The sequence below is a fragment of the Sinohyriopsis cumingii genome, chromosome 15 (genome assembly GCF_028554795.1).
Source record: "Sinohyriopsis cumingii isolate HCF-2022 chromosome 15, ASM2855479v2, whole genome shotgun sequence".
In the NCBI taxonomy this organism is placed as follows: domain Eukaryota; kingdom Metazoa; phylum Mollusca; class Bivalvia; order Unionida; family Unionidae; genus Sinohyriopsis; species Sinohyriopsis cumingii.
The window spans coordinates 118,836,221-118,846,809 of record NC_142975.1 but is presented as its reverse complement, the minus strand read 5'-3'; positions in this window follow the sequence as shown (position 1 = coordinate 118,846,809).

The window sequence follows — 10,589 nt, the reverse complement described above, 5'->3', positions numbered from 1 at the left end:
CTAAACCTGACAACTATAAAACCGCAAGCAGACATGAGGGGTTTAAAGTGCAGGAAGAGGGTAGAGTGATGAAGAGAATCAGCTAGTAACCATGCAAACATTTACACACACACACACACACACACCTTCGCTATTCAAAAAACTCACTTTTTACCAACCGAACAGAATAAAGAAGATAGGAAGAGTTAATGGATACTCATGAATGATCCAACATGTCACGCGTACCGCCACACACAAGTAGTATATTGCCTTTATTTGCCAAGCCACAACGACATCTTATTTACGTTTTCAAATACAAAATGTCTACCCACCATGTAGATGAAACAAACTAAATTGACAACAGTCCCACGGTTACTGCCAAATCTATTTTCACAACCCAACACTTTACTACATATTAGCTTAACCACTGCGACATATCCAGTCTGATTTTCATTTTCAAAAATGAACACTACACACCACGAATTGTTTCCTTCAGAATCCAACACTGTCATCTCCGCTATAATTTTTAAACAGTATAATTTCTAGATAACTCCCACATCATCTTATTTTTAAAGCTTAACAGTGTCCCAATGAAACATAAATTAATATCAACATGAAGACAACACTGAGGTGGGCCCCACAACAAAAATCGCTAGCCATAGTGTCGTCATTCGATATGCCAACTTTCGTGGTTCATTTAGATTTTCGTTAGATTAAAGCCATGTACTAAAACAACGGATAATGTTTACTAGCCATTACATTTACAGTTTATAATTTGTAAAATTTAAAAGCTATGGTAATTAGATTTTTTATTAAAACAAATGAAAAAGCAGTACACCTTACTTTCGTTAAACAGCGCAGCTTAAACATCTTGTTAAAAAGAAATTGCAAACGTATATAAATAGATAACACATACTACACAAGAAAGAATTCCGTACAAACCATTAAACAAAGGCATATATACTACAAAGGTCATGTTCCGTATTTACACAACCCAGTTAACACTTGTTCTTTGAGCTGTAAATATTTTAGCCGATGAAAACATGTTTTTACATAGTACTTTGCACAAAGCTGAATTCAGCTTTCGTTTCATTCCGGAATGCTGTCGTGGAGTCATTAGTTCCAAAAAGACAATTTTATAGAGATATCATTAACGAAAATATGAGAAAGTTACAATCATGAGCAGTTAACGCACAAAAAAACTAGTACAGAAGATTTTCATTTTATTGTATACTCCAAGAAATTCAGAATTCCACTAGAGCTAGACCTACATGTACAGACAGGCCGTTGCTCGACGTGTCCTTTTGATCTTCATCCGGATTTGAGATTTATTATTATGTTGGAAAAAAGCACCATAAGTTTTTAAAAAAAGGGGACTAAGATTATGAATTGGAGAATAGATTCTGTATTAGATAAGTACAACAATGAAATTGCTTTACCTTATGAATATATCATAAGAGCGATAATTATTAAGAATTAACCAAAACGGAGTCTCAATACTATGCAAAAAAGAAAGATAAATGCAACCTCAACAAATGTAATACTTTAATCAACAATAGAATGAGCGAAAACGGAGTCTCAATAATGTGCAAAACAAGGAAGATATACTGATCCTTGGATGTAGTACAATCCAGCAATAGAAAAAATAATGAGAATCTAACGTTTTGTTCACAGAAGTATATAATTCATTAATAATTTACAGAGGTAGATACGTTTTCTGCGATCAACAAGAAAAATACACTCATATTAGTAAGATTATTGTAAACAATACAGATTACTATTAATCAATTCTTCACTAGGTTGATCATTCTAACAAAGTAATCAAGAAAAACGTTTGTATACTCTATATTACATAGTTGCATAATATAGACACTTGATTCAAGCGTCATATAATCTAGCTATAGGTATAACAGGACACTGCTAGTAGAGAATCATTAGTATCAGTATATAAACTCAAACTGATTTCATCGTCATTCTACCTACTGTTGTTGGGGGGAAATGTGGATGTAAACACGTATAGTTTTGAAAGGATATATAAAGCTACTGAGTGATACAAATAATTTATATTCAACAGACATTTATTTCCTTATGAATATTATGATCGTGCTCCTTTTCTGAGATAGACTGTAATATATCGGATCTTTCCTCGCCTCATCTTCGATTTGCAGACATGTGCTGGCCTTTACAAGGTCATTGTACCCGTTGTTTGATTGGGTTTAACGCCAATTCTCAGCGCAAGATAGGCTATGCATTGTGCCCAGTATACCTGGTGGGAGCAAACCCCGGAAAGAACCACCAACCCTGGGGAAGTTACTAGCAAACTTTCTCACGTACCAACATTGGCTGAGCCTGAAACTCGAACCTACAAAGATAGAGGTGAGATAATAATAATAATGAGGACTTTGTATAGCACCTAATCTTTAGAAGCTCTAACCGCTTTACAACATTAGACAAAACCTATAAGATAAAAAGCATATACCGATACGATTACAAAAACAAACACCATGAAATTAGAAAACATTAAAAAAACATGCTGAGAATATTTAAGGTAGGAAACATTATTAGGTCTTTAAGTTTGTTCTTGCAGTCGAAATAAGTGAGTTTTGAGAGCCCTCTTGAATGTGATCACTGTGTCTTTGGGTCTAAGTTCAGTGGGTAATTCATTCCACGTTGCTGGGCCCTGGTATGCAAAAGAACGCTGTCCATATGACTTTGTTTTCATAGTGAGAATAATGAGTAGACGATTGTCAGAAGAGGAGCGTAAGTATCTTGCTGGTATCTACACATGGGTGAGGTCGGATAGGTATGTTGGACTAGAGTCCGACAGTGAAACGAAGCACAGACAACAATTTTGTGTTTGATTCTAGATCGACTGGATAGCCAGTGTAGGGTACAGAGCAGCGGGGAGGTGTGCTCTGATCGTGGTACTCTAAGTATGATCCGAGCAGCTGAATTTTAAACTGTTTGAAGTTTCTGGAGCAGATATTGAGATGAACCAGACAGAATTGAGTTACAATAGTCCAGTCTTGAAAGTACTAATGAACACACAAGTGTTGTAGTGGCATCAGCTGAAAGATATTTGCGAATTGAGCTGATGCGTCTCAGCTCAAGATATGCAGCCTTGCATATGTTCATGATATGTTGGTGCAATGTGAGAGTACTGTCCAGAGTAACACCTAGGTCTCGCTCTGATTGTGTGAATTTAATGTTGGTGTTGCTGATATTTATTGTTTGAGGTAAAGGATGTGAATGAGAAAGTATTTGTGTTATGATCAGAATGGCCTCAGTTTTATCATCATTCATCTGCAGCTTGTTATATGTCATCCATGATTTCACATCAGAAATGCGCCTCTCTACACCTTGGATGGTAGCATCAACTTCAGTTGGGTGGCTAGATTTGTATATTTGGGTGTCATCAGCGTACAATTGGTGAGACACTGGATGATGATCGATGACACTTGAGAGCGGCTGAGTGTACATAATGAAGAGAACAGGTCCAAGAACAGACCCATGTGCAACACCACAACATAGATCAACTGGCCTGGAGTGTATTCCATTTGCAGATAGAATTTGTGCCCTGTTGACCAAGTAGGACTTGAACCACAGTAAGGCTGTATCATGAATGCCAAATACATGCTGGAGACGGTGAAGTAATATATCATGGTCTATTGTGTCAAATGTTGCAGACAAATCAAGGAGGGTGAGGACTGTAATCTTTCCGCTGTCCAACGTACAGAGAATGTCATTAACTACTTTTAGAAGAGTAGTTTCAGTACTGTGGCAAGGGCGATATGCAGATTGTACATTGCTATAAAGACTGTTTGAATTTAGATGAGATACAAGCTGTGATAGAACAACCTTTTCTAAGACTTTTTATATGAATGGGAGATTAGAAACTGGGCGGTAGTTCTTTAAATTGTTATGGTCTAGTGTTGGTTTCTTCAGCAGAGGCGTTACAATGGCAGTTTTGAAAAATGATGGGAATTCCCCGGATGAGAGAGAGGGATTAATAACATCAGTTAGTGAAGACAATGCTGGATCTAAGCACTCAATCAGCAGTGATGTTGGAATTGGATCAAGTTCACATAACTTTGGTGTACTCTTCATCAGGATTGTACGTACGAAATCTATAGCATCATCATCGTCAGTCTCCTGACCTAGTGTGGTCGTCGAGGCACTGTGCTGCTGAACGTCTGACCAGTTCCCTCCACTTGTCTCGATCATGTGCCAATGCCTTTGTCTCCGCAAAACTTTTCCTGGTCCATTCTGTGATGTTGTCAGTCCACTTTTTTCTCTGTCTACCTCTCCTTCTGCCACCCTGGACGCTGCCCTGTAGGACTGTTGTGGATAGACTGTTGGTTCTAGTGACATGGCCATACCATTTCAGCTTTCTCTTTTTGACGGTGGTGAGGAGGTCCTCATATTGGCCAACTTTGCGCCTGATGGTGTTATGCACTTCTTCATTTGTGATGTGGTCCATGTAAGAGATGCCAAGGATGGTTCTGTAGCATCTCATTTCAAGTGACTGGATTCTTCGTTGTAATTCAGCTGTCAGGGTCCAGGCCTCACATGAGTACAAAAAGACTGAGATGACTAGAGCTCGCAATAGTCTGATTTTAGTTTTCAGACAGATATTATTGCCTCTCCAGAGGGGTCTTAGCTTTGACATAGCTGCCACTGTTTGTGCTGCTCTTGACAAAATTTCTGTTCTTGATCCCTCTTCGGTGATTATGGAACCAAGATAATTGAACTGGCTCACTGTTTCCAGCTCATGTCCTCTGACTTTAATCTTAGCTGAGATTTGTTTGCCACTACTTTGTCATCAGCTTTGTCTTCTCAGCGCTTATCTCCATGTCAAATCTGGAAGATGTTTCATCCAGGTTCTTCACTAAGGTGGCAAGCTCGTCTTCACTGCCTGCCAGCCCATCAATGTCGTCTGCAAAGCGGAGGTTGGTGATGTTATTCCCTCCAATGCTGACTGTCCCACAGTGGTTTTCCAGGGCTTCGCTCATTATGTGCTCTAAGTAGATGTTGAAAAGCGTGGGTGACAGGAGACATCCTTGACGCACTCCCACTGTTGTCTGGAACCAGTCCCCACATAACCTTTCGCGATTACTGTACTGGTAGCCTTGGCGTACAGCTGCTTGATGCTTTGGTTAACTTTTGACCCATGTTATACGTCTTCATTGTGGCCCACAATGCCTCATGCCACACTCTGTCAAAGGCCTTTCTGAAATCTATGAACACATGATAGATGTCTTGTTGATGTTGCGAGTACTTTTCACACAGAACCCCGAGATTGAATATTTGTTCTGTTGTGCTTTTTCCACTCCGGAACCCGGCCTGTTCTTCAGCAATTATTTCTTCTGCTTGTGGTTTCAGTCTGTTCAAGATGATCTTCAGCATTACCTTACTAGCATGGCTGATCAAACTGATAGTTCTGTAATTTTGGCACAGCTGGAGTTTGCCTTTTTTAGGGAGTGTTATAATCAGTGACTGGGTCCATTGCGTTGGCCATTCACCTGTCTGCCAGATCTTGTTGCAGATTTTTGTTAGTAGCTCTTTCACTGATTCCCCCACCCCCATTCTTGATAAGTTCAGCTGAGATGTTGTCTACTCCAGCTGCCTTCCCATTCTTCAGTGCTCTTATTGCTGACTCCACCTCTTCTTTGAGAATGGAGAAGTCATCTCATTTGAGGAGTTTGGAACTTCAAGCACCTCTGGGTCTCCTGTGGACTGATGGTTGTAGAGTTCTTTGCAATACTCAGTCCATCTTTCTGCAATGTCACTCGCTTCTGTGAGGCATTTTCCATTTTTGTCTTGAATGGTACTGACTCTTGGTTGCTTCTGTCTGGTGAGGTCTTTCACAGTTTGGAATGCCTTTTTGCTGTTATTCTTTATCAGACTGTTCTCTATTTCTGTGCACTTTTGTCCAATCCAATCTTCTTTTGCTTTCTTCAAGTTTTTCTGATATTCTTGTTTATTTCTCGGTAATCCATTGCCCCTGTTGTGTGTCTGGTGTTTTTTAGTTCTCTTCGGGCATCACACAACTTCAGAATTTATTCTGTAACCCAGGGTTTTTCCTTCGGGCGATGGAGGCCAATGATGTCCTTGGCAGCTGCTGTCATGACTGTGTTGAAGGTGTCTGTCATCCCTTTGACATCACCATCCATCACAAGGAGTGGAGCAAATTTTCCTCCAATTGTGGCTTGGAATGATTTGCAGATGTTAGGGTCTTTCAGTTGTTAAAGGTTGAATTTGAGCCTGATGTTCTTTGGCTTGTTGATTTTCTTCAGCTTCACTCGGAAGTTCATAATCACGAGGTCGTGATCACTCCCAACATCAGCACCTGGCAACGTCCTTGTTTTTGCTCTATTGATGCCAGATCGGTAACGGTTTTGAACAATGTATGTAGTCGATCTGGTTGTGATGGATTCCATTTGGTGCGTGCCATGCCCAGCACCGTGAAGCTTTATGATGTCCCAGGGTGTTGGCTAGTACGAAGTTGTTGTAACTTGCGAACTCGAGCAGCCGTCTCCCTCTTTCATTGGTAAGCTCATTGCAAGAAGGTCCACAATGATCTTCCCAGTCTTTTAGAGCATCTTTGCCAACTTTGGCATTCCAGTCTCCTTGGATGACGAGGATGTCCTTTTTACTGACCATGTTTAGAATACCCTGTAGTTTGTTGTAAAACTCCTCTGTTTCTTCATCATCATGATCGGTAGTTGAAGCATAGACTTGGATAATTGTGATGTTAAAGGGAGATGCTTTCAGACGAATGGAGATGATTCTGCTATATATGGGGCAGCATTCAAGCACAGATCCCTTGATGGCTTTGTTTACAAAGAAGCCTACTCCATTTATGGACTTGTCACACTCTCCACTATAGTATAATATATGCCCATCTTCAGTTTGGTGTTCTCCTAGGGCTTTCCATCTAACTTCAGAGTGTCCCAGAATGTGCTATGTGTTAAGTCTTGGAGCCTTCCAATTTGCGCCAAAGTTCTAATGTTCCAGGTGGCGATGGCAATGCTGTCTCTCGCTCTGATTTTGTGCAGAGTACCAGTAGCAAACTTGTCACCTCCGTCCTGGTGGACAACGGCAGGCGCGGTCCTTGTTGACCCGGGCGACGACCGATCCGGTATGGTAAGTTCAGATTTGTCCAGCATTTTCAGTGTGTCTTGGGCAAAAGTCTTCTGGCGGAGCCCATCCCTCTCCAGACCAAGGAGTTGCCAGAAGGGGATGTAGTACATCGCCCAGCTGCCTTAGGGTCTCCACTCCGGATTTTCTTATAGGGTTTACTCCCTTAGCCTTTGGCTAACCAAAGCCGACCTGCAAGGCAGCAGGTGACTCGTGGATGGGCGGGTGCGTCCATTTCCCAAGCAGATAAAGCATCTGCCACTGCCCATGAAATCCATACAGACAGGTTCAAATGCTGCTAATGGTTGCCGCTCAAATTCTGTATCCCAACTGTATGGTGACGACGAGTCAATTGAAATTGTGGTGGTAAGCTTATCTCTAATGGTTTGTACTTTGTCACGGAAGAAATCTGCAAACATGTCAGGAAGGTCGAATGGAGAGAAGGTAGTTGGAAGTGGTGTAGATTTGTTCCTTGACATTAGCTTGTTAGTAATCTCGAAGAGCTCTTTGCAGCTGAAACTTTCCATGATCTTAGTAGTGTAGTGGGCTGATTTCGCTGCATGGACTACATTTGTGACATTCTTCTTAGCGGCTTCATAGATTTGCTTATGAATAGCAAGTCTGGTGGAAAGCCAAAGCTGTGATCAACTCGGCCACCCGGGGACCCCGGTATGTTGTTGCTGTTGTACGGTTTAACGCCATTTTTCAGCTCAAGACAGTCTTTACATGGCGGCTAGTATAAATGGTGGAGGAAACCCCCGGAAAGAACCACCAACCCACAAGAAGCTACTGGCAAGCTTTCTCACATACCCACATTGGCCGAATCTGAGACTTAGACCCACGCAGACAGAGGTGAGATGACAACGATCCATAACGGTGAACCCTTTAGACCACTCGGCCACTCCCCGATATGTAATGTATGCTATCTACGCGCGCTCTGTTTTCAAAGGCCGGCAAAGATATCTACACTATTAAGAGAGATGGAAGTTAATTGTAGATATGAATGGATCCGCCCATTCCAGTTAAAGCAGTAAATGAGATCAGTATCGTTCTTATAACCCCTGAATACACACAGGTCTCAAAATATTGCTTTAGAAAGTGACTTTAGTTTGGGGAAATAAAAACCTATTATTTTCGCGTTAGTTTGGAAATATTACTTACATCATACATGTACTTCAATCTGATTCAGATCAAATCTCCACTGTTCCAGGTGAAAATCTGACAGCGACCGCTTAAAGGTCATCTTCGGGTGACCTTTGAATTAGTCAATGGAAATTCAGCTTTCAAATATCTGAAAGTGAATCAAGTCATTCAGAACACATAGATGAGCTTGAACCACACAGCTTAGTCTCCCAAACGCAAAGATTTAAGACTTCCTCTGATTGGCTGATAAAATTAGAAATTATGATAATGACATAGGTCACCAGAACATGACCTCTAAGCGGTCGCTGTCAGATATATATCTAGGGCACTGGAGATCTTATATTAATAAGATTGATATGTACTTTTAATGCACAAAATCCTGGATAATGGTGTTGATTGGAATGCCAATTACTCTCGTCCGAGGAGGACCATGCAATTCTGTGCTATATATAATATAAAGGCCAGAAATGCTCGATTTTATACAGAGAATTAGTTCTTGGTATCTGTGATATTTGTTATTTATAAATATGTGCGTCTGAACATGCATATATTCATAAATTCATAATATAATACCACATATAAAATCACTCTTTACTCTTAATCTAATGTAAGATTTTAAACTTCATTTTTTCATATACTTATATAGTTGCCGTACTTGTAATTTTAAGCTATTATACTTATGGTTATCGTCAACTAGGGAAAAATAATAAATTTATAAAAGGTCTGTCTAATTTTCTTGCTTATAAACATAATCCAACAAAGGCGGGGCCCCGAGTGGCCGAGTGGTCTAAAGCGCTCTCCGTTACGGATCACTGCCATCTCACCTCTGTCTGCATGGGTTCGAGTCTCGGATTCGGCCAATGTGGATATGTGAGAAAGCTTGCCAGTAGCTTCTCGAGGGTCGGTGGTTCTTTCCGGGGATTTCCCGGGTTCTTCCTCCACCATTAATACTGGCCGCCATGTATAGCCTATCGTGTGCTGAAAAATGACGTTAAACCCTACAACAACAACAACAACAACCAACAAAGGCTCATCGCAGAACTTATACGTCTCTTCAAAACAGTTTGTTGAGGCAGGACAGGATTAAGGCCTTTGGGGGCCCTGGGTGCAGTCAACATAGGGGCCCGTAGTTATTCTGCCTTGTCCATAGATATGGTTACAGTACTATTAACAACACTGCCTGTGAAATCAGGCGATAATATACGGGGCCTCTTGAGCCTCGGGGGCCCTACTTGTGAAATCAGACGATAATATAAGGGCCCCTTGAACCTCGGCAGCCCTGGGCTATGGAGGGGGATTACCGCCATAGTTCTATGCTTGTATTTTCTATTTTTTCCTTGATGCATTATTGTAAATGACTGCTTGCAAGTGCTACTTTCTTAATTCTATCCATGCATATTGTATTCTTCGTTGGTGCAAACTGTACGTGGCAGTTTGCAAATGCTACCTTCCTTCTGCATTATTGTAAATGGTTGCTTGCAAGTGCTACATTCGTAATTCCATCCATGTATATTGTATTCTTTATTGATGCAAACTGTAAAGGGCTAGTTGCAAATGTTTAGATCTACTTTCCTTCTGCGTCATTGTATCTCGCTTTTTGCCAAACGCTGAATTCATTCCGTAGGTTGTCGAATGGCAAATGCTATATCAGTTACTACAAGTTTTTAATATTCTATTTATAAACTTGCTATATCGCAAATTACATCGTTCCAGCTGTTGATTTTGTTCGCATTTTACAAATTTTGCCTCACTACACCGTAACTTCAAACTGTTCTCCTATCGTCCATGCTTTATGAAAAAACGTATCTTGTAAAATCGTGATTATAATGAGGCATGAGGCACGTTGCAAGTTAGCATCAAGGAAGTTGGCATGAAATAATGACTCATTATGACAACAGATGGCGCTGTGAAATGTCAATTTCTTTCAGAACGACTACTCCCTGACTCTAGCGACATGAGATTATACTATTTTACGGTATTGTTTGGCGTCAAATTTAAAATATCATTCGAGTTGTTTTGCTGCGGGCAATGGCATATTACAGTCAGCTGGTTTCCCAGAGTATTAACACTCAGAAAGGAGGTGGCCTGTAAGAAGCATAGAACAAATTAAACTTATCTAATTGTATACAATTAGATATATCTACACAATGTTATATATGCACTGACCCTTCACACCCCCTTTTGATTGGGACATTTTGTAAAAGTTATGTGTAATTTACCGCAACCGGTATCATAGGGTATAGCCGAATACAAACAAAATTTAAACGATATTACATCCTGTCATACCTGCATGAACTCCAAGTTGCTGAGTCATCTTTCCGATTGTT